Raw genomic sequence first — 25,898 nt, 5'->3', positions numbered from 1 at the left:
TGGTTCTAATGTAATTCAAAATATTGCTACTTAAATTTATATATATGAAGCTCTAATTTATTAATTAATATATATATATATATATATTTTATAAACGTATATATAAATACAATTATACGCAATCTCTACTTAGACAAGTGTATATATATATATATATATATATATATATATGAACTATTAGAAACTATGTAACTACAATTTTACTGTATAAGATTATAAATAAATATTGAGACATTGTATTACATTTTGATACAACATTATAATTGCAGTTTTTCCTTAGCCACTCCCTAAACCAAATCTTCTGTCTCTCTCAAATATCTCCAGGAACGCCCTATTTAGGAAAGACATTTTTCTATCCTTCAAAACCTCAGAGAACTGCCTGTTCTTCTGTCCACATTCCATGACGTCACTGTGAGTTGGTCATCTCACCTGTCTCTGTCCATCAGTTTCAGCCATTTTCCTTTTTAGAGAATCACAGTTCTGACTGAGAATTAACTCATTTTGTGGAGAGATTGATCTTTGCACTGGCTAATATGGCTTATAACATATATGAAATCTTCTGCATATTTGATAGAGTTCACTATGGGGATGACTCAGTCTAGGAGAGTTTGATATTGGCTTTTGGTAAGATTTTACCTTTCCTGGTTTTATAAATATAGCTTGATTTATTTTCTTTTCACGATTCTCATGTTTTCTAACAAAATCCAGCATCTGCGCACATTCAAATAATGAATTTTTTTGTGATGCCATAACTTGGGAAACTGAATTTAGGAATTTGAATTTTTGTACAAAAGTTGTTATCATATGTTGTACTTTTCCATTTTTGATGAGAGCTTTGTACAACCGCTCAAATATGGACATGAATGTATATGTACATTCCTTCCTACCAATCCTTAGTTTCTGCAGATCTTCTATGTTGGGAAAATCCTTTGTGACACAATAAATCAAGTATCTTAATCTGTCAGAATCATTTTCCCATCCATTAGGAGAGTCATTTTCACAGGGCATTAAATGTAAACGTCTGGACAATGTCACAGGAATCCATATTTTAAATAATTGATTCCTCTCCTCATTGGATAAATAAAACTTATCAGAGAAGCTCTCAAATGTCTCTGAATTTCTACAGGCATGGATTTTGACATCATATTTTGGCATGATTTTGTATAATTTCAGCAAATTTTTCCTCATTTTAATTTGGAGTTGAGCCTGGGTAATTCCAGAATTCTCTGATATTTTTAGTGGCTCTTGTACGTCCGTTCCTCCTACGTCACTCACGTCTCCTCCCACATCACCTAGTATGTCGGTTTCTCGTATGTCAGTCATGTCTCCTCCCATGTCAGGTTTCTGTATGTCCGTCTCTTGGTCAGACCCAAGGTCACCTTCAGTTACAGACACGTGTTTTACTTCTTGTTAATTTTCCACCTTACAGTCAGAATCAGTATCACCGTCTGACACTTCTACACTATTTTCCTGCTTAGAAATCTCTAACACAAGACTATGAAAAAAATCTACCAAATGTAGAATATTTCTCAATTTCTGTTTGTCTCTATTTACCAATTTAGAAGTTAACTGTAAATTCTGCAATTCACATTCTTTGTATAAACTGAGCCACAAAACTTCTATGTCATCTCCTACATTAACTTTGAAATTAATATTACTTTGTTTAGCAAAAGAAGAAATTATATCCATATTTTGCTTACCTTAAGATTCCTTGGCTTCTCTTTATCAGCACGTCCTGTATTCAGTTTGTCTGATTCTTTTCCTGTGTGATTCTGTTCCTTGTTAGTACCTCTGCTTCCTGTCTTTCCTCAGTCTGTAGGTCCTTTCTGCTTCTCGTGACAAACTAGTGAATTTACTGACACGTGAACAACAGCTGTTCAGCTCGTCAGGACTCCCCCCTTGTTCACGGAAGAAATTCACTTACTTAATTTAAAAAACAAAAAAACAGGACTGGCTGGCTCACCATTGTAAAATAATACTCTTCCTGTATTATTTTTTTCTACTGAGGACTTCTCAAAGTATCAATATCACGATATTCTTATGAAAAAATGTATCTATTTATTCTTGGATTGTCCATTAAAAAGAATCAGATTGCAGCAGGTACATACAATAATTAGTTATAAAGTAATTGTCCATTTGTCCATAATTAGCTTAATTGTTGAGATTCACCCATCTTTCCTTGGATCCTGGCTGGTAAATCATGTCTATGTCCAGCATGTGTCCAGGCCTACATGTCATCTGCTTCTCAGCACGAAGATTCTGTGTCTTGTGGGGTGGGCAGAGCAAGAGAGCCCCCCCTTTCTGTAACATGGGCTTTTATAGCCAGTCGTATGGACACCTGTTCAACATATGGTAGTGAACCAAAAATACACACACAAATAGCGCATGTCAACTAGACACGATGGCTGAGGCATAGAACTCAGAAAAATGATTATCGATTAACATTCCAAATGAATTTCCATAATTAACCATTTAACAGAGACCGCCTGGGAATGCCAGGTGCTGTAGGCTTTTGCTTTTTCCTTCCTTCCACCAGCAGGGGGCACTCTCTTCTATGCCTTTTTTCCATTCCCTTTCACAAGTGCACACATTCATTCTCTTTTCTTGTTTTCATTTGCTTTCTCTCTTGCGCTATTTCATCTCTGCAAAATACCAGCATCCTTCTGATCACCGTGGGCTTCCAGCATTGTTGCTTATTTACTTTTAATACTAGGCTCCTTTTCACCAGAACCAGCGTCTCCCGGGTGGCTGGAGGCAACCACCGGTAACCCCAAGCAGAAGACCTTTGCAGGCAACACGACCCTCCCCCCTGAAGAGCAGCTCAAAGTCACTGGCAACCATCTCACCCTCTTCCTTCATTCACCCCTGGACGTCTCGCTCCGCCCCCAAGTTACGGGTCCAGCTTGCTCTTTCTGTCACATTACCGCGATGAAGGGTTTAGCCTGCAGGAGACCCTGCGCCGAGCCATTTTTGAAGACACCTGATGCGGCAGGTGAATCACTGCTAAACAAACCACACCTGTAGGGACGGCACAGCCTTTGCATGGACCCTTCGGAGCCCGCCCCGTCACGGCCAGATTGCTCGCCACCAAGCGATCCTGAGAAAGGCTGGCCGGGCGATGGATCGAGCAACGTCTACTGGCCATACCACCTTGGATACTCCCGATCTCATCTGATCTCGGAAGCAAAGCAGGGCTGGGCTCAGACAGTACTTGAATGGGAGACCTCCTGGGAACACCGGGTGCTGTAGACCATTTTGATGACGTTTTGCCCTACTGCCCAGCTCGGCAAGCATGGAACGGCGCCTTGCCGGACACCGACCTTAAGTAACTTAGATGATGGAAGCCCCAAGGCCTCTGAGACAGTTGGCAGCTAAGTACGCTACCCCGCCGCTCTTCACGCAGGCCTGACACCGAGCTCCTTGCCACCGCTAGGAGTGCTTATTGACTCCCCAGCTCGCCGTGTGGAAATGATGGCGTTAAAAGCACCCGGGGCCGTGAAGGGGCCAGGCTTTCAGCAGGTGCCCAGGGAAGGTTTTGGATGCCGGCCGTCTAGCGAGGGCCAGCAGAAGTAACATGTTTCTCTGCAAAGAAGCTTGTGTAACCAAGCCAGACGGCTGACAAAGAGCTAACCTCAGTGCAAGGAAGGCAAGGAAGGAATTGGGGAGGGGGGGTGATTCCTGCTAGGGCCCTGAAATCATAAAACAGGCAGGAGAGTCTGACGCATGGTGACGGAGAGGTTGTAGGGGCAGATAGGGGGTGTTGTCACGTGCGAGCATGTGTGCATGCTGGCTTGTGTGTGAGAGTGCGCTTCCTAGGTGTGGCGCTCTGCAGACAGTCAAAGGGATTGTTCCCTTTCATTAAAAGTTAATCCCCGGCTGCAGGCGATTAGAAAGCAACTAACCGCGCTCTACTCACCCTACCCGGGTCTACCGGTGAGTATCGCCTCTGCTTCCGGCCTGTGGCATTGGCCGTGAAGCTGACGTTCCGTCGACAGCGCTGCAGCCGATCAGTGAGCTCAGCGGCTCTGAGTGGGGCGTCGTGTCTACAAGACCTTTTAAGGAAGCCAGCAAAAAAATTGAAGAGAAGGGAAAGCACAAAAGGACCTGGTCTTGCTAAACATTGGAAAGGGCATCCGGCAGCCAGATTTCAAAGTAGAAAAGAAGCAAGTGAGAGGCTTGTCTCTGCCTACGGCCACACCACCCTGAACATGCCTGATCTCGGAAGCTAAGCAGGGTCGGGCCTGGTTAGTACATGGATAGGAGACCGCCTGGGAATACCTGGTGCTTTAGGCTTTTGCTTTTTCCTTCCTTCCACCAGCAGGGGGCACTCTCTTCTATGCCTTTTTTCCATTCCCTTTCACAAGTGCACACATTCATTCTCTTTTCTTTTTTTCATTTGCTTTCTCTCTTGCGCTATTTCATCTCTGCAAAATACCAGCATCCTTCTGATCACCGTGGGCCTCCAGCATTGTTGCTTCTTTACTTTTAATACTAGTACCATCGTCTCCCGCGTGGCTGGAGGCAAACAGCGGTAACCCCAAGCTGAAGACCTTTGCAGGCAACACGACCCTACCCCCTGAAGAGCAGCTCAAAGTCACTGGCAACCATCTCACCCTCTTCCTTCATTCACCCCTGGACGTCTCGCTCCGCCCCCAAGTTACGGGTCCAGCTTGCTCTTTCTGTAACATTACCGTGATGAAGGGTTTAGCCTGCAGGAGACCCTGCGCCGAGACATTTTTGAAGACACCTGATGCGGCGGGTGAATCACTGCTAAACAAACCACACCTGTAGGGACGGCACAGCCTTTGCATGGACCCTTCGGAGCCCGCCCCGTCACGGCCAGATTGCTCGCCACCAAGCGATCCTGAGAAAGGCTGGCCGGGCGATGGATCGAGCAGCGTCTACTGGCCATACCACCTTGGATACGCCCGATCTCATCTGATCTCGGAAGCTAAGCAGCGTTTTGCCTGGTTAGTACTTGGATGGGAGACCGCCTGGGAATTCCAGGTGCAGTAGGCTTTTGCTTTTTCCTTCTTTCCACCAGCAGGGGGCGCTCTCTTCTACGCCTTTTTTCCATTCCCTTTCACAAGTGCGCACATTCATTCTCTTTTCTTTTTTTCATTTGCTTTCTCTCTTGCGCTATTTCATTTCTGCAAAATACCAGCATCCTTCTGATCACCGTGGGCCTCCAGCATTGTTGCTTCTTTACTTTTAATACTAGGCTCCTTTTCACCAGGGCCAGCGTCTCCCGCGTGGCTGGAGGCAACCACCGGTAACCCCAAGCAGAAGACCTTTGCAGGCAATACGACCCTCCCCCCTGAAGAGCAGCTCAAAGTCACTGGCAACCATCTCACCCTCTTCCTTCATTCACCCCTGGACGTCTCGCTCCGCCCCCAAGTTACGGGTCCAGCTTGCTCTTTCTGTCACATTACCGCGATGAAGGGTTTAGCCTGCAGGAGACCCTGCGCCGAGATATTTTTGAAGACACCTGATGCGGCGGGTGAATCACTGCTAAACAAACCACACCTGTAGGGACGGCACAGCCTTTGCATGGACCCTTCGGAGCCCGCCCCGTCACGGCCAGATTGCTCGCCACCAAGCGATCCTGAGAAAGGCTGGCCGGGCGATAGATCAAGCAGTGTCTACTGGCCATACCACCTTGGATATGCTCGATCTCGTCTGATCTCGGAAGCAAAGCAGGGCTGGGCTCAGACAGTACTTGGATGGGAGACTTCCTGGGAACACTGGGTGCTGTAGACAATTTTGATGACGTTTTGCCCTACTGCCCAGCTCAGCTAGCATGGAACGGCTCCTTGCCGGACACCGACCTTAAGTATCTTAGACGATGGAAACCCCAAGGCCTCTGAGCCAGTTGGCAGCTAAGTACGCTACCACGCAGGCCTGACACTGAGCTCCTTGCCACGGTTAGGAGTGCTTATTGACTCCCCAGCTCGCTGTATGGAAATTATGGCGTTAAAAGCACCCAGGGCCGTGAAGGGGCCAGGCTTTCAGCAGGTGCCCGATAAGGTTTTGGATGCCGGCCGCCTAGCGAGGGCCAGCACAAGTAACATGTTTCTCTGCAAAGAAGCTTGTGTAACCAAGCCAGACGGCTGACAAAGAGCTAACCTCAGTGCAAGGAAGGTGCAGAAGGAATTGGGGAGGGGGGGGTGATTCCTGCTAGGGCTCTGAAATCATAAAACAGGCAGGAGAGTCTGACGCATGGTGACGGAGAGGTTGTAGGGGCATATAGGGGGTGTTGTCACGTGCGAGCACGTGTGCATGCTGGCTTGTGTGTGAGAGTGCGCTTCCTAGGTGTGGCGCGCTGCAGACAGTCAAAGGGATTGTTCCCTTTCATTAAAAGTTAATCCCCGGCTGCAGGCTATTAGAAAGCAACTAACCGCGCTCTACTCACCCTACCCGGGTCTACCGGTGAGTCTCGCCTCTGCTCCCGGCCTGTGGCATTGGCCGTGAAGCCGACGTTCCGTCGACAGCGCTGCAGCCGATCAGTGAGCTCAGCGGCTCTGAGTGGGGCGTTGTGTCTACAAGACCTTTTAAGGAAGCCAGCAAAAAAATTGAAGAGAATGGAAAGCACAAAAGGACCTGGTCTTGCTGAGCACTGGAAAGGGCAGCCGGCAGCCAGACTTCAAAGTAGAAAAGCAGCAAGTGAGAGGCTTGTCTCTGCCTACGGCCACACCACCCTGAACACGCCCGATCTTGTCTGATCTCAGAAGCTAAGCAGGGTTGGGCCTGCTTAGTACTTGGATGGGAGACCACCTGGGATACAAGGAGCTGTAGGCTTTTGCTTTTTCTTTCCTTCCACCAGCAGGGGGCACTCTCTTCTATGCCTTTTTTCCATTCCCTTTCACAAGTGCACACATTCATTCTCTTTTCTTTTTTTCATTTGCTTTCTCTCTTGCGCTATTTCATCTCTGCAAAATACCAGCATCCTTCTAATCACCGTGGGCCTCCAGCATTGTTGCTTCTTTACTTTTAATACTAGGCTCCTTTTCACCAGGACCAGCGTCTCCCGCGTGGCTGGAGGCAACCACCGGTAACCCCAAGCAGAAGACCTTTGCAGGCAACACGACCCTCCCCCCTGAAGAGCAGCTCAAAGTCACTGGCAACCATTTCACCCTCTTCCTTCATTCACCCATGGACGTCTCGCTCCGCCCCCAAGTTACGGGTCCAGCTTGCGCTTTCTGTCACATTACCGCGATGAAGGGTTTAGCCTGCAGGAGACCCTGCGCCGAGACATTTTTGAAGACACCTGATGTGGCGGGTGAATCACTGCTAAACAAACCACACCTGTAGGGACGGCACAGACTTTGCATGGACCCTTCGGAGCCCGCCCCGTCACGGCCAGATTGCTCGCTTTTATTCACACGCTCGGACTGACTGGCGTGTGCGGGAGTAGTGGTTCCACTGGACCATGAATCGGAGAGTGCCTGGAGGGGCGTGACTAAGTATCTGGCCGATCCGACCAAGGTGGCACGACGGCATACGACGCCAGTGCACCAAGGAGAAACCGGGCAGAGGGACCAGGTGCTACTCCAGGTCAAACTCCGGACACGGGGGTTGACCCACACAGGGATTACTGGAACAGGCAGGTTAGGCTGGCACAGACTGGTGGATATAAGCGAACACGGCAGGTATGCAGACGGGTGGATACAGGCGAGTATGCAGGCGGGGTGGTACTGGCCGAAAGGACGGGCTGGAGCACAGAGAGGACAAGACCCAGTACAGACTGGGTCACAGAAACAGAACCGCAGATGCGGTAGCCAAACACAGCAGAGAGGGAATGCCCGAAGCGGTGGGCAAGAGCAGAGCAGGACGGGACTGCCGGAGCAGCGAGCGCAAGCAGAGCAGGACAGGACTGCGGGAGCAGCGAGCAGATGCAGAGCAGGACGGGACTGCCGGAGCAGCGAGCAGAAGCAGAGCAGGACAGGACTGCCGGAGCAGCGAGCAGATGCAGAGCAGAAACCGCAGGAGTGGCAAGTAGAGATGAGCGTTGTTCTACTCGAACTGTTCGCCAATCTCAAATTCGAGCTGTTTTGGGCGGTGTTCGAGCCGGTCGGCGAACACGAACAATTTGAGAAAAATTCGGCTGTTCGAGGTTATGTTCGATAACTGTTCGTGCACCAAAATCATAACTGGATTTTTTCTCAGTAATGATGAAAATTAATGTTAATACGCAGTTTGAGTGTACAGCGGGGCGGGGGGAGGGGCAGGGGATGGATCTCTGCAGGAACAATGAAGATCTCCATTTTTTTTTCTCTTTCCCGCATTTGCAGTGGGGAGGTGCAATCTGTCAGCCTATCAGCAGCGCACACACGGAGCGAAGTGCTTTTTTTCACACAAGCAAGGGCATGTGTGATTGGCAGTGTATGTCACATGTCCTTGCCCTATAAGACCAAGTCATTTTCCCCGTCGCCACCATTTTCTCACTGCTGCAGCTGCGTGTTAGACGGCACCGCTGTTGCTGTGTGCGCTATACCTTGTTAATTTCAAGCCAATTTTCGCACAAATATACAGATAGCTTGGGAGTAGGGAATAGTTGTGATTGCAGTCCTTTTAAGGACTAGGTTACAGCATTTCCTACGACTTTTATCAAGCAGGTCTGTGCTCTTAAATAGATAGATTGTGGGAGTAAAGACTAATTGTAATTGGAGTCCTTTTCAGGACTAGGTTACATCAGTTCCTATCAGTTTTTGCCAGGCAGGTCTGTGCCAGTGCTGTGCAAGTTTTTTTCACAGCATTTGGCTGAATCTAGCAAAGCTAATCCTTTTTGGCCTATTGCAGAGTGTGTTAGTCAGTGGAGTAGCCTATCTGTGTTGCAAGATATACCAACTGTGTATAGAATACCAATTTTTTTACTGCACCTAGTGAAGTAAAATCTTTTGGGCATAGCATCATTCTATTAGTCCATCTATACTGACCTCCATCAGGTTGCAAACTGAATATAATTTTTTTCTGCATCTAGCTCTGAAAAAATATTTGGGCTTCTAGCAGTGTGTGGGACTTGGTCTATTAGTCCATCTATACTGACCTCCATCAGGTTGCAAATTAAAAATAATTTTTTTCTGCATCTAGCTCTGAAAAAATATTTGGGCTTCTAGCAGTGTGTGGGACTTGGTCTATTAGTCCATCTATACTGACCTCCATCAGGTTGCAAATTAAAAATAATTTTTTTCTGCATCTAGCTCTGAAAAAATATTTGGGCTTCTAGCAGTGTGTGGGACTTGGTCTATTAGTCCATCTATACTGACCTCCATCAGGTTGCAAATTGAATAAAAAAAATTTCTGCATCTAGCTCTGAAAAAATATTTGGGCTTCTAGCGGTGTGTGGGACTTGGTCTATTAGTCCATCTATACTGACCTCCATCAGGTTGCAAATTAAAAATAATTTTTTTCTGCATCTAGCTCTGAAAAAATATTTGGGCTTCTAGCAGTGTGTGGGACTTGGTCTATTAGTCCATCTATACTGACCTCCATCAGGTTGCAAATTAAAAATATTTTTTTTCTTCATTTAGCTCTGAAAAAATATTTGGGCTTCTAGCAGTGTGTGGGACTTGTTCTATTAGTCCTTCTATACTGACCTCCAGCAGGTTGCAAATTGAATATAATTTTTTTCTGCATCTAGCTTTGAAAAAATATTTGGGCTTCTAGCAGTGTGTGGGACTTGGTCTATTAGTCCATCTATACTGACCTCCATCAGGTTGCAAATTAAAAATAATTTTTTTCTTCATTTATCTCTGAAAAAATATTTGGGCTTCTAGCAGCGTGTGGGACTTGTTCTATTAGTCCATCTATACTGACCTCCATCAGGTTGCAAATTAAAAATAATTTTTTTCTGCATCTAGCTCTGAAAAAATATTTGGGCTTCTAGCAGTGTGTGGGACTTGGTCTATTAGTCCATCTATACTGACCTCCATCAGGTTGCAAATTGAATAAAAAAAATTTCTGCATCTAGCTCTGAAAAAATATTTGGGCTTCTAGCGGTGTGTGGGACTTAGTCTATTAGTCCATCTATACTGACCTCCATCAGGTTGCAAATTAAAAATAATTTTTTTCTGCATCTAGCTCTGAAAAAATATTTGGGCTTCTAGCAGTGTGTGGGACTTGGTCTATTAGTCCATCTATACTGACCTCCATCAGGTTGCAAATTAAAAATAATTTTTTTCTTCATTTAGCTCTGAAAAAATATTTGGGCTTCTAGCAGTGTGTGGGACTTGTTCTATTAGTCCTTCTATACTGACCTCCAGCAGGTTGCAAATTGAATATAATTTTTTTCTGCATCTAGCTCTGAAAAAATATTTGGGCTTCTAGCAGTGTGTGGGACTTGGTCTATTAGTCCATCTATACTGATCTCCATCAGGTTGCAAATTGAATAAAAAAATTTTCTGCATCTAGCTCTGAAAAAATATTTGGGCTTCTAGCGGTGTGTGGGACTTGGTCTTTTAGTCCATCTATACTGACCTCCATCAGGTTGCAAATTAAAAATAATTTTTTTCTGCATCTAACCCAGCCAATAGTTTTGGCCTAATACCACAGTTTGGCCACTCAGCTCTGCTCGGTTACCATCCATTGTATTTTTGTGCAAACAACTCCAGAGTTGTGAATTAGTTAACCACCAAAATGAGTGGAAAAAGGCCTGCTGCTGGTGGAAAGGGGAATAGGCGTGTTGGGAAGGGGAAAAAAGGTTGTGTCCGTGGGGTAGGTGCAGAATAAAGACCATCTTCCAGCCAAACTAAAATGTCTACTTCTTTTAGCGGACAATGTGATAAGATCCCTTTCTTACGGCCACGCCAATCGCTACAAATTCCAGATGAGGCACAAAAACAGCAGGTGCTTCAACGGATATCAAGTGCTCCTTTAAGTGGGCTCTCCTCCACATCAACTCCAACATCACAAATAATCCAGTCCTCAAAGGTGTCACCCAAATCGCACTTGCTTCCTCACAGCTCCCAAATCTCCAGCTGCCCGTCTGAGTATGAGGTAGAACAGATGGTTGAGTCTGCAGAGCTGTTTACTCATACTATAGCCTGGGAATCAGAGGTCGACTCCAGCGCTTCTGTGAATCCAGACGAGGAAATGATCTGCACTGATGCCCAGAATCTTTATGAGTCGGATCCAGGACCAGACGCAGAAGGTTCTGACCATAATGTAGACCCTCATTCCCAAACTGTAACTCCTGTTGGTGGAGACAATGAGGAAGACGATGATAAGACTCAAATACCTGATTGGAGCAACAACTTTAGTTTTTTGTCAGGGCAGGAACAGGTTGGCTCTGAGGACGACGGGTGTGATAACGCACAGGGTGATGATGATGAGGTCGGAGATCCCACTTACTGTCAACCCACAGTCAGCCAAGAGATGAGGTCAGCAGAGGAGGTGGAGGAAGATGCTAGTGACGACGAGGTCAGGTTGCGCCTTCCTGGACAGAGACGTAGTACTGGAAGCACGTCAACAACTGCATCCTCAAACACAACTCTGCCTCTCACCACAAGTCATGGTGGCTCTTCAGGTCGCATGGGTGCTAAGCCTTGCATAGCCTGGGCATTTTTTCAGATCGATAAAGATGACCCAACTCGTGTTATCTGTAACATTTGTCAGCAAAAGCTAAGTAGAGGCCAAAAAATACATAGTTTGAGTACTTCATGCATGAACCGGCACATGGACATGAAGCATAAGTTGCAGTGGGAAGCTCAGTGTGCTACAATGCGGCCTAGCCGGCCGGGCCAACCACCGTCTGCCATATCTTGTGCATCCGTGGCCTCTTCATCCTCTGTGACTGGGGGGACAGCAGTCACACCTGTTTTGGAGCGCAGACCTGCCACCTCTTTACCCGCAACAGCCAGCGTGATTGGCAGGTCATCATTTTCTTTGGAGGTGGTAACACCAGCTGGTCTTGAGCGCTGTCCGACATCGATAGCACCACCTTTGGATCAAGGCAACCTAACATGTCCGCCTGCATCTTCCTCACAGACCGGGGACACCCTTATCAACCCCGTCTAAGCACAATAGCCAGCCCTCGGTCCCTCAGATGTGGACAAGTAAAAGACCATTTCCTCCTAGCCATGAGAAAGCTAAGAGGTTGAATTTCACCATCTGCAAGCTCTTGGCTACAGAAATGCTGCCTTTCCGCCTGGCGGACACAGAGGATTTTCGAGACCTTATGTCCGTCGCAGTGCCCCAGTACCAGATGCCCAGTCGGCACTACTTCTCAAAGAAAGGTGTGCCTGCGCTCCACCAGCATGTCGCACACAACATCACCGCTTCTTTGAGAAACTCTGTGTGTGACAGGGTGCATTTCACCACAGACACTTGGACGAGTAGGCATGGACAGGGGCGTTACATGTCGCTGACTGGGCACTGGGTAACTATGGTGACAGCAGGACAAGGGGCTGCTGTCCAAGTCTTGCCGTCCCCACGAGTTGTGCGTCAATCCTCTTTATGTCAAAGTTCCTCCACTGCTTCTGCCTCCTCAACCTCCTCTCGGTCTTCCACCTGCACCCAAAGCCTGTCTGGTCATGCCACAAGCTTTCTAACTGCGCAGAAGGGATCCTGCACACCTCCTTACTATGCTGGCAGTAGGGCTCAACGTCATCAGGCGGTTTTTACATTGAAATGTCTGGGAAATGTGAGTCACACAGCTGAGGAGTTGTGGTCAGCTCTGGAGAAGCAATTTCATGAATGGTTGTCTCCACTGGACCTGAAACCAGGGAAGGCCGTGTGCGACAATGCTGCAAACCTGGGTGCGGCCCTTCGCCGGGGCAATGTCACACACGTGCCTTGTATGGCTCACGTGTTGAACCTGGTTGTCCAGCAATTTTTAGCCCACTATCCCAGACTAGATGGCCTTCTGCAGAGGGCACGGTCGCTGTGTGCTCACTTACGCCGTTCGCATCCCGCAGCTCAGCGACTTACATCTCTACAGAAGTCGTTGGGCCTGCCACTTCACCGGCTAAAATGCGATGTGCCTACCCGGTGGAATTCAACTCTGCACATGTTGCAGCGACTGTGGCAGCACCGACAAGCCCTGGTGCAATACGTTCTGACGTATAGCCTGGGCCAACGAGATTCAGAGGTGGGGCAAATCACGCTGGAGGAGTGGTCTCAGATCAGGGACCTATGCACCCTTCTGCACAGTTTTGAAATGGCGACGAAGATGTTTAGTGCTGACAATGCCATTATCAGCATGACTATTCCGGTGATTTACATGCTGGAGCACATGTTAAACAGAATTCGGAGTCAGGTGGTGGCACAAGAGGAGGTGGAGGAAGTAGAGGAGGAGGAGTTGTATGCGGAAGGGCTAACATCTGCAAGGTCCAGACGGTCGGCAGCACCAAGGCGGCAGGCATGTGAGGGTGGGGGAGATGATTTTACCAGGGCGCATGGTAGCAGCCAAACTAGTGAGGAAGGTGCAGGAGCCCAGGAAGAAGTGGAGGACGAACTGATGGAAGACTCATCAGATGAGGGAGACCTTGATCACATTTCTGTTGTGCGAGGTTGGGGGGAGAGGACAGAGGAAGGAAGCATGATTGTTACCTCGCCACCAACACAACAGGGACTTAGTGCTCCTGGATGCGCAACACACATGAGTGCCTTCTTGCTGCACTACCTGCAACATGACCCTCGAATTGTGAGAATTAGAAATAATCCTGACTACTGGGTTGCCACACTGTTAGATCCCCGGTACAAAAGTAAATTTGCAGAAATTATTCCTGCCATAGAAAGGGATGCACGCATGCAGGAGTATCAGCAGAGACTGTTGCAGAATCTTACATGTGCTTTTCCACAAAATACCAGTGGTGCACGTAGTGAATCTCACAGTTCCAACTTGCAACCGTGGGACCGTCAAGTGTTCAACACTCAAACCGTAACAGAACCACAGTATCTGCTGGTAACATCAATTTTGCTGAATCATTTCACCACTTTTTTAGCCCATCCTTTGCAAGGCCACAGGAGACAAGAAGTCTGACACATAGTCAACGCCTAGAGACGATGGTACAGGAGTATCTCCAAGTAAACATTGAAGCCACGACTGTGTCACTGGACCCTTGCTCTTTTTGGGCTTCCAATCTGGATAAATGGCCGGAGCTAGCCACTTACGCCTTGGAGATCTTGTCATGCCCCGCAGCCAGCGTTCTGTCTGAACGTGTGTTCAGCGCTGCTGGTGGTGTGCTGACAGATAAGCGCACGCGGCTCTCCACTGATAATGTAGACAGACTCACGTTCATAAAGATGAACAAATCATGGATCCGAAACGATTTTTCTACCCCTGTGTCATCCTGGGGAGAGTAAAAGCTTGATGATTGGTTAAAATCACCCTACCAACCGTTTTAAGCTTTCAAATTACTAATCATGTTTATCTGTATCTTGACTGGAAAATAATTTGGGCTTTGTAGCAGTGTGCAGCACTGATCCTATTAGGCCATCTATAATAAGCTTCACCAGATTTAAAATTAAAAATAATTTTTAGCTGCATCTAGCCCGGAAAATAATTTTGGGGCTCCGAGATGCGCAAGACACATAAGTGCCTTCTTGCTGCACTACCTGCAGCATGACCCTCATATTGTCAGAATTCGAAGTAATCATGACTACTGGGTTGCCACACTCTTAGATCCCCCAAACTTTTCGATCAACCTTTTCATTTTAATAAAGACCAAAAAAATGGTCATTTTTGAAATTATAAGCATTAGCACGTTGTTAGAAACTGAAATCAAACAGTTTTCAACTCAAAACTTTATTCTAGGTGATATTACATTTTCACATAGGACCCCTTGTTCGAAAGGAGCTTCTGAACTCTCTCGTCCATTGAATTTGTCAGGTTTTGGATGGTTTCTGCTTCAATTGTTTTGCATGAGGACAGAATACCCTCCCAGAGCTGTTGCTTAGATGTGAACTGCCTCCCGCCATCATAGACACTCCTTTTAATGATGCTCCAAAGGTTCTGAATGGGGTAGAGGTCAGGGGAGCATGGGGGTCACACCATAAGTTTGTCCCCTTTTATGCCCATATCAGCCAGAGATGCAGATGTTTTATGTGCAGCATGAGATGGTGCATTATCATGCAGAAAAATGATCTTGCTGTGAAATACACGGTTCTTCTTCTTGAACCATGTCAGGAAGTGCTGTTTGAGAAAATCCACATACATTATGGAGTTCATCTTTAGCGCCTTCAGGGATCCTAAAGGGGCCGACAATCTCTCTCCCCATGATTCCAGCCCAAAACATTACTCCACCTCCTCCTTGTTGGCGCTGTAGCCGTGTTTGCGTGGGGTGTCCATCAACCAGCCATCCTCCACTCCATTCATCTGGACCATCGAGCGCTGCACGGCACTCATCCGTGAACAAAACAGTTTTGAAATCAGTCTTCATGTAATGTTTGGCCCACTGGAGCCGTTTCTGCTTGTGTGAAGTGGATAGAGGAGGTCGACAGGATGGCGTATGCACAGCTGCAAACCTCTGAAGGACCCTGCATCTTGTTGTTCGGGGGACGTTGGAGGCACAAGCAGCTTCAAAAACTTGTCTGCTGCTATGACAAGGCTTTTTTGCCGCTGCTCTTTCAACCTGACGTAATTGCCTGTAGGAAAGAGTCCTCAATTTGCCCTTATCAGCACGCACACGTGTGTACTGTGAATCAGCTACATACTTCTTGATTGCCAAGACACTTCATCCTGATCATCGCACAATGTTGATTGTAGTCATGCCTTGACCTAAACACTCCACAATTTGTTGCTTCTCAGTAGCCGACACATCCTTTTTCTTTCCCATTTTGGCAGAAAATGTAGGCTGCTTAATAATGTGAGAGAGCCTTCTTAAGTAGTCTTGCCTTTCATTGGACACACCTGCCAAACTAATTAGCACAGGTGTCTGCAATTGCTTACAGTGATATAAAGAGCCCTGACACACATCACCATCAATGAGTTTAACTGACAAACAAACAAATTCTTCCCTTATCACTCCTAAACACTTTTTGCATAATAATTTGGAACGCGGTGTACATGTGCTTTTCCACAAAACACCAGTGGTTCACGTAGTGAATCTTACAGTTCTAACTTGCCAACCGTGGTCTGTATGGAATTGTTCAATAAAGGGCCCAAAATTAAGATAACATAGATGGGAGAGGTCTCTATGAATAGGAATTCCTAAGTATTTGATACCCTGTGAGGGCCAGGCAAAGGGAAAGTTGGACTGGATGGAATCCTATATGGATTTAGGGAGGGAGACATCGAGGGCCTCAGACTTCGCTGCATTGATTTTAAAATTTTACTATGTAACAAAGTGATCTATTTCAGCCATAACAGCAGGGATGGATATATGTGATTGAGTGATATATACTAGGACATCATCAGCAAATAGAGAGCACTTGTACTCGGTGCCTCCCACCTCAATCCACCTAATATTGGGGTTATGGCGAATTGATGAGAGCAGGTGCTCCGTCACTAGGATGTATAAGAGAGGGGACAGAGGACATCCCTGCCTTGTCCCATTGGTGATTGTGAAAGGTGATGAAAATGTTCTGACGCACCCCCTGGGCCTTGGGACACCCGGAGCCGGACCCTTTTTGGTGGATGCTGGTGGTTGTAGTCTTCGTGGCGGCGATCCGGTTCCGTGGCTCAGGGCGGTCAAACCAGTGGCGGAACTATTTATGTGGTTTTGATGTTTAAATGTCCGACTACGCCACCCGTGGATTGCGGTCAGAGTGAACCGCCGCTACAGGGCAGACCGCTAAGGCTGGTGTTGTGGGTGCAGCAGAGCGTAGCATAACTCCCCACGGGAGGAGTAAAGCCTCAGGGCAGTGTATGCGGAGGATGGGGGTGATAGTGCAGGGCAGCACCAGTAACGACACGGACTCAGTGATGCAGTTCAGGGCCTTTACTCACAGTTCTTATTATCCAGACCACGTCTGCAGGTAACGGCTGCCCACGTCGTACTGTGCTCACCAGGTGAGGGGCTCAGACAACTCCCAGATAACTTTGGAGCGCTTCACAGGACCCCCTTTGTGTGTCCTTTGTCTGGCCTTTCTTACCAACACTTCTGTCCGGCTGCCTCGGGCCTCCTCTTGGTAAACTTGGCGCCAGTTTCCCTGACCCTGTGTGGTGCCTTCCTAGCGGGTGGAGCAAGGGGCTGCGCCACATAAAATGTCAGAGCCTCCGGTTTCTAGCTGAGGGTCGTTTCCTGCCTCCACTAGTTCGGGGACCGGTCTCCCCCTTTGGCCTGACCCCTCCACGCAGGTGGATTCGGGCGTGCGGTGGCGACTCGCCCGTCCGCACCCCTGGGATCCCTTCATTCCTCGTTCCTGGAGCCTTCTCCGCTCCTCTTCCTTCCTTCTCCCTCTTGCAGGCCTGGGCCTCTGTTACTAGGCCCGCCTCCGGAGCAGAGCTCATGCAGAGCCCCTGCTCCCTGCCACTTCTGCTCAGACTTCTCTGCACTGAACTAAGATGGTGCCCACCTTTTATACTCCCTTCTCAATGCACCCAGGAACTGCTTCCTCCCTGCTCCTGCACTGCAGGGTTCCCCTTCCTCAGTGTTCCCTCCCCCCACTCCAGCCAGGGACAGGGACTGTCGTGCCCATCTCAGGGGCATATTGGTCGCCCTGCCCCACGGCAATGTGGTGTAATGCATGCAGGTGTCTGGTCCTGATCCACACTCCATCCTTATCTGAGAGTGAGATATCACACCTCTGGGTGAGGTGCAATACGTCTGTAGCAACCGAGCCCTCGGTGCTACAGTTCCATTTATCTTCAGCCTAGGTGACGTATTGTGATACAGGGCCGTGATTTTGGCTATAAAAGAGTCCCCTAGACCCCTACCCCAAGCTTTTTAAGAGAATCATATATGGCGTGCCAGGAGACTCTATGGAATGCTTTCTCAGCATCCAACGAGAGTATCTACTTACAAATTTTTAACTGCATCTAGCCCAGGAAATACTTTGTGCCTAGTAGCAGTGTCTGCTAGTCAGCGGATTATCCCGGCTGTTAAGCAAGCTACACCACCTGTAGTTTGGACACTAAATTTTTTCAAAGGAAATGCTTCGGGACCACGGAATACTCAGTGAAGAGCATCAGGAGGCACCCCAAGGCATAGGGGCTGGGACTGGCACTAGGATGCCTTGCGGTGGACAGCCGAGCTCGATCCTTATAAAAGCTTTTTAACTGCAGCAGCTTTAGTGGACGCTACTGGAGCTGGAATTACGCGGCTGCTGGCATGAGACTTGCCCTCCAATAGATCCTTGTAAATGGATTTAAAGTGTATTCATTCAAATTAGAGGGACAATTTAAATTAAAAAGCTTAGAGCTGCCTCCACCACAGGGGGGCTCTCTCGACCCACCAGCGGACAGGCACCAGTATTGGGAGAGGGGGGCTGGCCGTCAGGGTTCACCGCGGCTCTGGCACAAACCCGGCGACACGGAGGTGGCACGGGCAGGAGCGGACTGGCCGTCTCGGCTTCTCACTTTTTGGATTTTAGAAGGGCATGACATGCCTATATCTGTGTCTCCCCCTCCTTTTACTCCTCCACCTCTTTTCTTTTCGCATGACTATATGTACTTGTCACTTTTCCATGTGTTAGTTGTGTCTTCTGAGCAGTTTGTCAGCTTTTGGACACCTTTGAAGGTGTTTTCTATGTGTTTCTATGTGTTTTTGTTTGCCTGCCATTGGTTTTAACGGTGTTCGAAGGTGTTCGACGAACAGTTCGACGAACAGTTCGGCAAACACACGGGTGTTCGACGAACCGAACCGAACTCGAACACTACGGGGGTGGCTCAACACTAGTGGCAAGAAAAGCAAGAGCAGAGTGGAAACCGCAAGAGCGGCATGCTAAGCAGGAGCAGAGCGGAAACCGCAGAGCGGTAAACAAGGCAGGAGCAGAGCGGAAACCGCAGAGCGGTAAACAAGGCAGGAGCAGAGCGGAAACCGCAGAGCGGTAAACAAGGCAGGAGCAGAGCGGAAACCGCAGAGCGGCTAAGTAGGCAGGAGCAGAGCGGAAACCGCAGAGCGGCAAACAAGGCAGGAGCATAGCAGAAACCGCAGAGCGGCAAACAAGGCAGGAGCAGAGCAGAAAACGCAGGAGCGGCAAGCAAGGCAAGAGCAGGGCAGAAACCGCAAGAGAGGCAAGCTAAGCAGGAGCAGAGCGGAAACCGCAGAGCGGTAAACAAGGCAGAAGCAGAGCGGAAACCGCAGAGCGGTAAACAAGGCAGGAGCAGAGCGGAAACCGCAGAGCGGTAAACAAGGCAGGAGCAGAGCGGAAACCGCAGAGCGGCTAAGTAGGCAGGAGCAGAGCGGAAACCGCAGAGCGGCAAACAAGGCAGGAGCAGAGCAGAAACCGCAGAGCGGCAAACAAGGCAGGAGCAGAGCAGAAACCGCAGGAGCGGCAAGCAAGGCAAGAGCAGGGCAGAAACCACAAGAGAGGCAAGCTAAGCAGGAGCAGAGCGGAAACCGCAGAGCGGTAAACAAGGCAGGAGCAGAGCGGAAACCGCAGAGCGGTAAACAAGGCAGGAGCAGAGCGGAAACCGCAGAGCGGTAAACAAGGAAGGAGCAGAGCGGAAACCGCAGAGCGGTAAACAAGGCAGGAGCAGAGCGGAAGCCGCAGAGCGGCAAACAAAGCAGAGCAGGGGGGACAGGGCTCTGTTCACACGGAACAGACAGGAAGAGAAAGGCAGAGCCAGATACCCACAGGGTACTTGCAGTGAAGTAGCGAGTGGACCACAAACTCACAAACGGGAGTACAGAGACAACAAGCAGGAGTTAGGTACGAGTTCAGACTCTGCAGAAAAAGGAAGGGAACGGACATAGAGGCAAAACAGGTAAAGGATAGGAGAGAGTTCAGACTGGAACTGAGTGTACGGAGGAGACCGACACTGCAGCGGGATACAGGAGCGGGTCTGGGAATACGGCCCCCAGAGAGGCGGGACGAACAGGCAAGGAGCGTGTTCAGACAGGACAGACAAGATAAAGGAGCGGGTCTAGGTAATCGGCCCCTAGAAGGCGGGAGGAACAGGCTAGGAGCGTGTTCAGACAGGACTGGAAATACAGCCTCCAGGAGAGGCAGCAGGCAAGAGTACACAGACAGGACTCAGTTCAGACACGGGAACTGATACCGCAAGGCAGGAGACATAGACAGGACTCAGTTCAGACACGGGAACTGATACCGCAAGGCAGGAGACAAAGACAGGACTCAGTTCAGACACGGAAACTGATACCGCAAGGCAGGAGACATAGACAGGACTCAGTTCAGACACGGGAACTGATACCGCAAGGCAGGAGACAAAGAACGGGACCTGGCACCTTCAGAGTGCAAGCACACACTGAATGAAACACTATGCTCAGGCAGGGATAGATGGGAGCAGCTGAGTTATATACCAGGTGACAGACAGCAATAGGCTGAGGACGCACAAGGGGTGTGACCCACAGCAGGTACAAAAAGCAGGAAGTGATCGGGCGCCGCCCTTAAGCAGCAGAAACAGACACAAACAGACAGCATGGAGGGAAGCCAGAGAGACATTCTGGACAGGAGATCAAGTGCGCGCTCTTGCACAGTGGGAGATGGACCACTATGCAAGGACGCCGCCAGGTATGTTACAGTACCCCCCCCCTTACGCCCCCTCTTCTTCAGGCCTGCCAGAATCTCCCGCAGGGAATTTGAGGGCCAATTCTTCCCTTTGAAGAGATCACTTCCACTGTCCACCGGAAAAACTGGTCTCCTCTGGGTAGCTAGGATGCTACCTCCCATCCAGCCACCCTTAGCAACAGACAAAATGGGTGGAGTACCAGGAACAGCACACAAGGAAGTCTCACTCCACATACTTTCAGGTGGCATCCCAGAGGGTACAGGAGACAACTGGAAGTCCTCCACCGGGTTGGAGGGGGACAGAGACTTTGGGGTAATCTCTGCTTCGAGGTACATCTTGTCAAGCTCACAGGAAGAAATAGACGGGTTATCAGGTACAGGATGAGGAAAAGTCACTGCCTCTTTGTTATCTGGTGGTACCCCGGAGGATTCAGGAAACAACTGGAGGTCCTCCGCCGGGTCAGAAGAGTGCAGAGGCTCAGAGAAAACATCTGCTTCAGAGTACACAAGGTCGGACTCACTGGACGAAGCAGGCGAGGTATCGGGTACCGAGTATAGGAAAGTCTCTGTCCATTCACCACCAGGTGGCACCCCGAAGGGTTCTGGAGACAACTGGCGGTCCTCCGCCTGGTCAGAGGGGTGTAGAGACTCACGGTTAACCTCTGCTTCAGAGTACACTAGGTCGGACTCACTGGACGAAGCAAGCGAGGTATCAGATCCAGGATATAGGAAAGTCTCTGTCCATTCACCACCAGGTGGCACCCCGAATGGTTCTGGAGACAACTGGAGGTCCTCCGACTGGTCAGAGGGGTGTAGAGACTCATGGTTAACCTCTGCTTCGGAGTACACTAGGTTGGACTCACTGGACGAAGCGAGCGAGGTATCAGGTACAGAGTATAGGAGAGTCTCTGTCCTTTCGCTACCAGGTAGCACCCCGAAGGGTTCAGGAGACAAATGGAGGTCCTCCGCCTGGTCGGAGGGGTGTAGAGACTCGGGGGTAACTACCACTTTGGGGTACCCATTGTCAGGCTCACAGGACGAAGCGGACAAAGTATCGAGTACCGGGTGTAGAGAAGTCTCTCTCCATTTGTTATCGAGTGGTATCCCGGAGGATTCAGGAGGCAACAGGGGGTCCTCCACCAGGTAGTAGAGGTGCACAGACTCTGAGGTAACCACAGCTTTGGAGCATCCTTGGACATGCACACCGGTTAAAGTGGGTGAAGCATCTGATGCCGGGTGCAGGAAGTTCTCCTGTGTGGAGTCTGGATGGGCAGAAGTCTCTTCGGGCAGGAGAACTGGTGCACTACCCACGCACATTACCCGTTGGGGCTTCTCCGGGATACAGGGAGATGAAGCTTCAGTAGGGACTTCAAGGTTGGGGTCATGAGGTCTCAGGGAGGACAGACCCTGGCGTGACGGCTTGCCTCTACGTCTAGCACGTCTGGACTGCCTCTTGAGGTTGGGAGAAGTATTCCGGAAAGCATAGTCACCCTGTGAGGATTCTGGGTGGGCAGTAGTCTCATTGGGCTGGAGGACTATTGCGCTACCCACACACATTACCCATCGGGGCTGCTCCGGGATATTGGGAAGTGAAGCTTCAGCAGGGGCTTCAGGGTTAGGGTCCTCGAAGACCACACGAAAGGCCACCAGGAAGGCCTGCAGGTCAAGGACGACAGGATCCCATGCTTCCCATAGGGGGGTTACCCATTTCAAGGCATCACCCGCTAGGTAGTCAATCATAAAGGCCACTTTAGCCCAATCGGAAGGAAAATAGAGAGGGTAGGCCTTAAAGTGTAGCATGCATTGCTCCACAAATGCACGACACTGTCTTGGATCCCCATAGTAACGTGGCGGATCCGCAGGAACGAGAGCTGATAGATCCATCTGGACGGTGCGTAATTCGCCTGGAACTCAGCTAAGGGAAAAAAAAATTTATCTATTTATTTTTAATGCATGTATTCACTAGAAAACGTCTCAGAGAGCGAAGGCCGTGGGGCTCAACGGGAACCATGGCCTGAGCATGCTGTTATGCACACGCCCGGACTGACTGGCGTGTGTGGGAGTAGTGGTTCCACTGGATCATGAACCGGAGAGTGCCTAGAGGGGCGTGACTAAGTATCTGGCCGATCCGACCAAGGTGGCACGACGGCATACGACGCCAGTGCACCAAGGAGAAACCGGGCAGAGGGACCAGGTGCTACTCCAGGTCAAACTCCGGACACGGGGATTGACCCACACAGGGATTACTGGAACAGGCAGGTTAGGCTGGCACAGACTGGTGGATATAAGCGAACACGGCAGGTATGCAGACGGGTGGATACAGGCGAGTATGCAGGCGGGGAGGTACTGGCCGAAAGGATGGGCTGGAGCACAGAGAGGACAAGACCCAGTACAGACTGGGTCACAGAAACAGAACCACAGATGCAGTAGCCAAACACAGCAGAGAGGGAATGCCCGAAGCGGTGGGCAAGAGCAGAGCAGGACGGGATTGCCGGAGCAGCGAGCGCAAGCAGAGCAGGACAGGACTGCCGGAGCAGCGAGCAGATGCAGAGCAGGACGGGACTGCCGGAGCAGCGAGCAGAAGCAGAGCAGGACAGGACTGCCGGAGCACCGAGCAGATGCAGAGCAGAAACCGCAGGAGCGGCAAGCAAGGCAAGAGCAGAGTGGAAACCGCAAGAGCGGCAAGCTAAGCAGGAGCAGAGCGGAAACCGCAGAGCGGTAAACAAGGCAGGAGCAGAGCGGAAACCGGAGAGCGGTAAACAAGGCAGGAGCAGAGCGGAAACCGCAGAGCGGTAAACAAGGCAGGAGCAGAGCGGAAACCGCAGAGCGGCTAAGTAGGCAGGAGCAGAGCGGAAACCGCAGAGCGGCAAACAAGGCAGGAGCAGAGCGGAAACCGCAGAGCGGTAAACAAGGCAGGAGCAGAGCGGAAACCGCAGAGCGGCTAAGTAGGCAGGAGCAGAGCGGAAACCGCAGAGCGGCTAAGTAGGCAGGAGCAGAGCGGAAACCGCAGAGCGGCAAACAAGGCAGGAGCAGAGCAGAAACCGCTGGAGCGGCAACCAAGGCAAGAGCAGGGCAGAAACCGCAAGAGCGGCAAGCTAAGCAGGAGCAGAGCGGAAACCGCAGAGCGGTAAACAAGGCAGGAGCAGAGCGGAAACCGCAGAGCGGTAAACAAGGAAGGAGTAGAGCGGAAACCGCAGAGCGGTAAACAAGGCAGGAGCAGGGCGGAAACTGCAGAGCGGCAAACAAAGCAGAGCAGGGGGGACAGGGCTCTGTTCACACGGAACAGACAGGAAGAGAAAGGCAGAGCCAGATACCCACAGGGTACTTGCAGTGAAGTAGCGAGTGGACCACAAACTCACAAACGGGAGTACAGAGACAACAAGCAGGAGTTAGGTATGAGTTCAGACTCTGCAGAAAAAGGAAGGGAACGGACATAGAGGCAAAACAGGTAAAGGATAGGAGAGAGTTCAGACTGGAACTGAGTGTACGGAGGAGACCGACACTGCAGCAGGATACAGGAGTGGGTCTGGGAATACGGCCACCAGAGAGGCGGGACGAACAGGCAAGGAGCGTGTTCAGACAGGACAGACAAGATACAGGAGCGGGTCTAGGTAATCGGCCCCTAGAAGGCGGGAGGAACAGGTTAGGAGCGTGTTCAGACAGGACTGGAAATACAGCCTCCAGGAGAGGCAGCAGGCAAGAGTACACAGACAGGACTCAGTTCAGACACGGCAACTGATACCGCAAGGCAGGAGACATAGACAGGACTCAGTTCAGACACGGGAACTGATACCGCAAGGCAGGAGACAAAGACAGGACTCAGTTCAGACACGGGAACTGATACCGCAAGGCAGGAGACATAGACAGGACTCAGTTCAGACACGGGAACTGATACCACAAGGCAGGAGACAAAGAACGGGACCTGGCACCTTCAGAGTGCAAGCACACACTGAATGAAACACTATGATCAGGCAGGGATAGATGGGAGCAGCTGAGCTATATACCAGGTGACAGACAGCAATAGGCTGAGGACGCACAAGGGATATGACCCACAGCAGGTACAAAAAGCAGGAAGTAATTGGGCGCCGCCCTTAAGCAGCAGAAACAGACACAAACAGACAGCATGGAGGGAAGCCAGAGAGACATTCTGGACAGGAGATCAAGTGCGCGCTCTTGCACAGTGGGAGATGGACCACTATGCAAGGACGCCGCCAGGTATATTACACTCGCCACCAAGCGATCCTGAGAAAGGCTGGCCGGGCGATGGATCAAGCAGCGTCTACTGGCAATACCACCTTGGATACGCCCATTCTCATCTGATCTCGGAAGCAAAGCAGAGCTGGGCTCAGACAGTACTTGGATGGGAGACCTCCTGGGAACACCGGGTGCCGTAGACCATTTTGATAACGTTTTGCCCTACTGCCCAGCTTGGCTAGCATGGAACGGCGCCTTGCCGTACACCGACCTAAAGTAACTTAGATGATGGAAGCCCCAAGGCCTCTGAGCCAGTTGGCAGCTAAGTACACTACCCAGCCGCCTTCACGCAGGCCTGACACCGAGCTCCTTGTCACGGCTAGGAGTGCTTATTGACTCCCCAGCTCGCCGTGTGGAAATGATGGCATTAAAAGCACCCGGGGCCGTGAAGGGGCCAGGCTTTCAGCAGGTGCCCAGGGAAGGTTTTGGATGCCGGCCTCTTTGCGAGGGCCAGCAGAAGTAACATGTATCTCTGCAAAGAAGCTTGTGTAACCAAGCCAGATGGCTGACAAAGAGCTAACCTCAGTGCAAGGAAGGCAAGGAAGGAATTGGGTAGGGGGGGGTGATTCCTGATAGGGCCCTGAAATCATAAAACAGGCAGGAGAGTCTGACGCATGGTGACGGAGAGGTTGTAGGGGCAGATAGGGGGTGTTGTCACGTGCGAGCACGTGTGCATGCTGGCTTGTGTGTGAGAGTGCGCTTCCTAGGTGTGGCGCGCTGCATACAGTCAAAGGGATTGTTCCCTTTCATTAAAAGTTAATCCCCGGCTGCAGGCTATTAGAAAGCAACTAACCGCGCTCTACTCACCCTACCCGGGTCTACCGGTGAGTCTCGCCTCTGCTCCCGGCCTGTGGCATTGGCCGTGAAGCTGACGTTCCGTCGACAGCGCTGCAGCCGATCAGTGAGCTCAGCGTCTCTGAGTGGGGCGTTGTGTCTACAAGACCTTTTAAGGAAGCCAGCAAAAAAATTAAAGAGAAGGGAAAGCACAAAAGGACCTGGTCTTGCTGAACACTGGAAAGGGCATCCGGCAGCCAGACGTCAAAGGAGAAAAGCAGCAAGTGAGAGGCTTG

At 49.9% G+C, this 25,898-nt stretch overlaps 6 pseudogenes; all 6 read left to right on the top strand.

Moving 5' to 3' along the window:
- Nucleotides 1-3,132: 3,132 nt before the first annotated feature.
- Nucleotides 3,133-3,252, top strand: LOC141267404 (5S ribosomal RNA; annotated as a pseudogene).
- Nucleotides 3,253-4,184: 932 nt separating this feature from the next.
- Nucleotides 4,185-4,293, top strand: LOC141269988 (5S ribosomal RNA; annotated as a pseudogene).
- A 606-nt stretch (nt 4,294-4,899) lies between these two features.
- On the top strand, nt 4,900-5,019 carry LOC141268073 (5S ribosomal RNA; annotated as a pseudogene).
- A 621-nt stretch (nt 5,020-5,640) lies between these two features.
- On the top strand, nt 5,641-5,760 carry LOC141268222 (5S ribosomal RNA; annotated as a pseudogene).
- A 920-nt stretch (nt 5,761-6,680) lies between these two features.
- On the top strand, nt 6,681-6,798 carry LOC141268631 (5S ribosomal RNA; annotated as a pseudogene).
- An 18,053-nt stretch (nt 6,799-24,851) lies between these two features.
- LOC141269721 (5S ribosomal RNA) lies at nt 24,852-24,971 on the top strand (annotated as a pseudogene).
- Nucleotides 24,972-25,898: the final 927 nt, after the last annotated feature.

This window comes from Phyllobates terribilis, unplaced genomic scaffold (genome assembly GCF_046119375.1).
Source record: "Phyllobates terribilis strain yellow unplaced genomic scaffold, ASM4611937v1 Scaffold_4__5_contigs__length_816908805, whole genome shotgun sequence".
NCBI classification, from domain to species: Eukaryota; Metazoa; Chordata; class Amphibia; order Anura; family Dendrobatidae; genus Phyllobates; species Phyllobates terribilis.
This window is presented reverse-complemented; position numbering and strand designations above follow the sequence as displayed.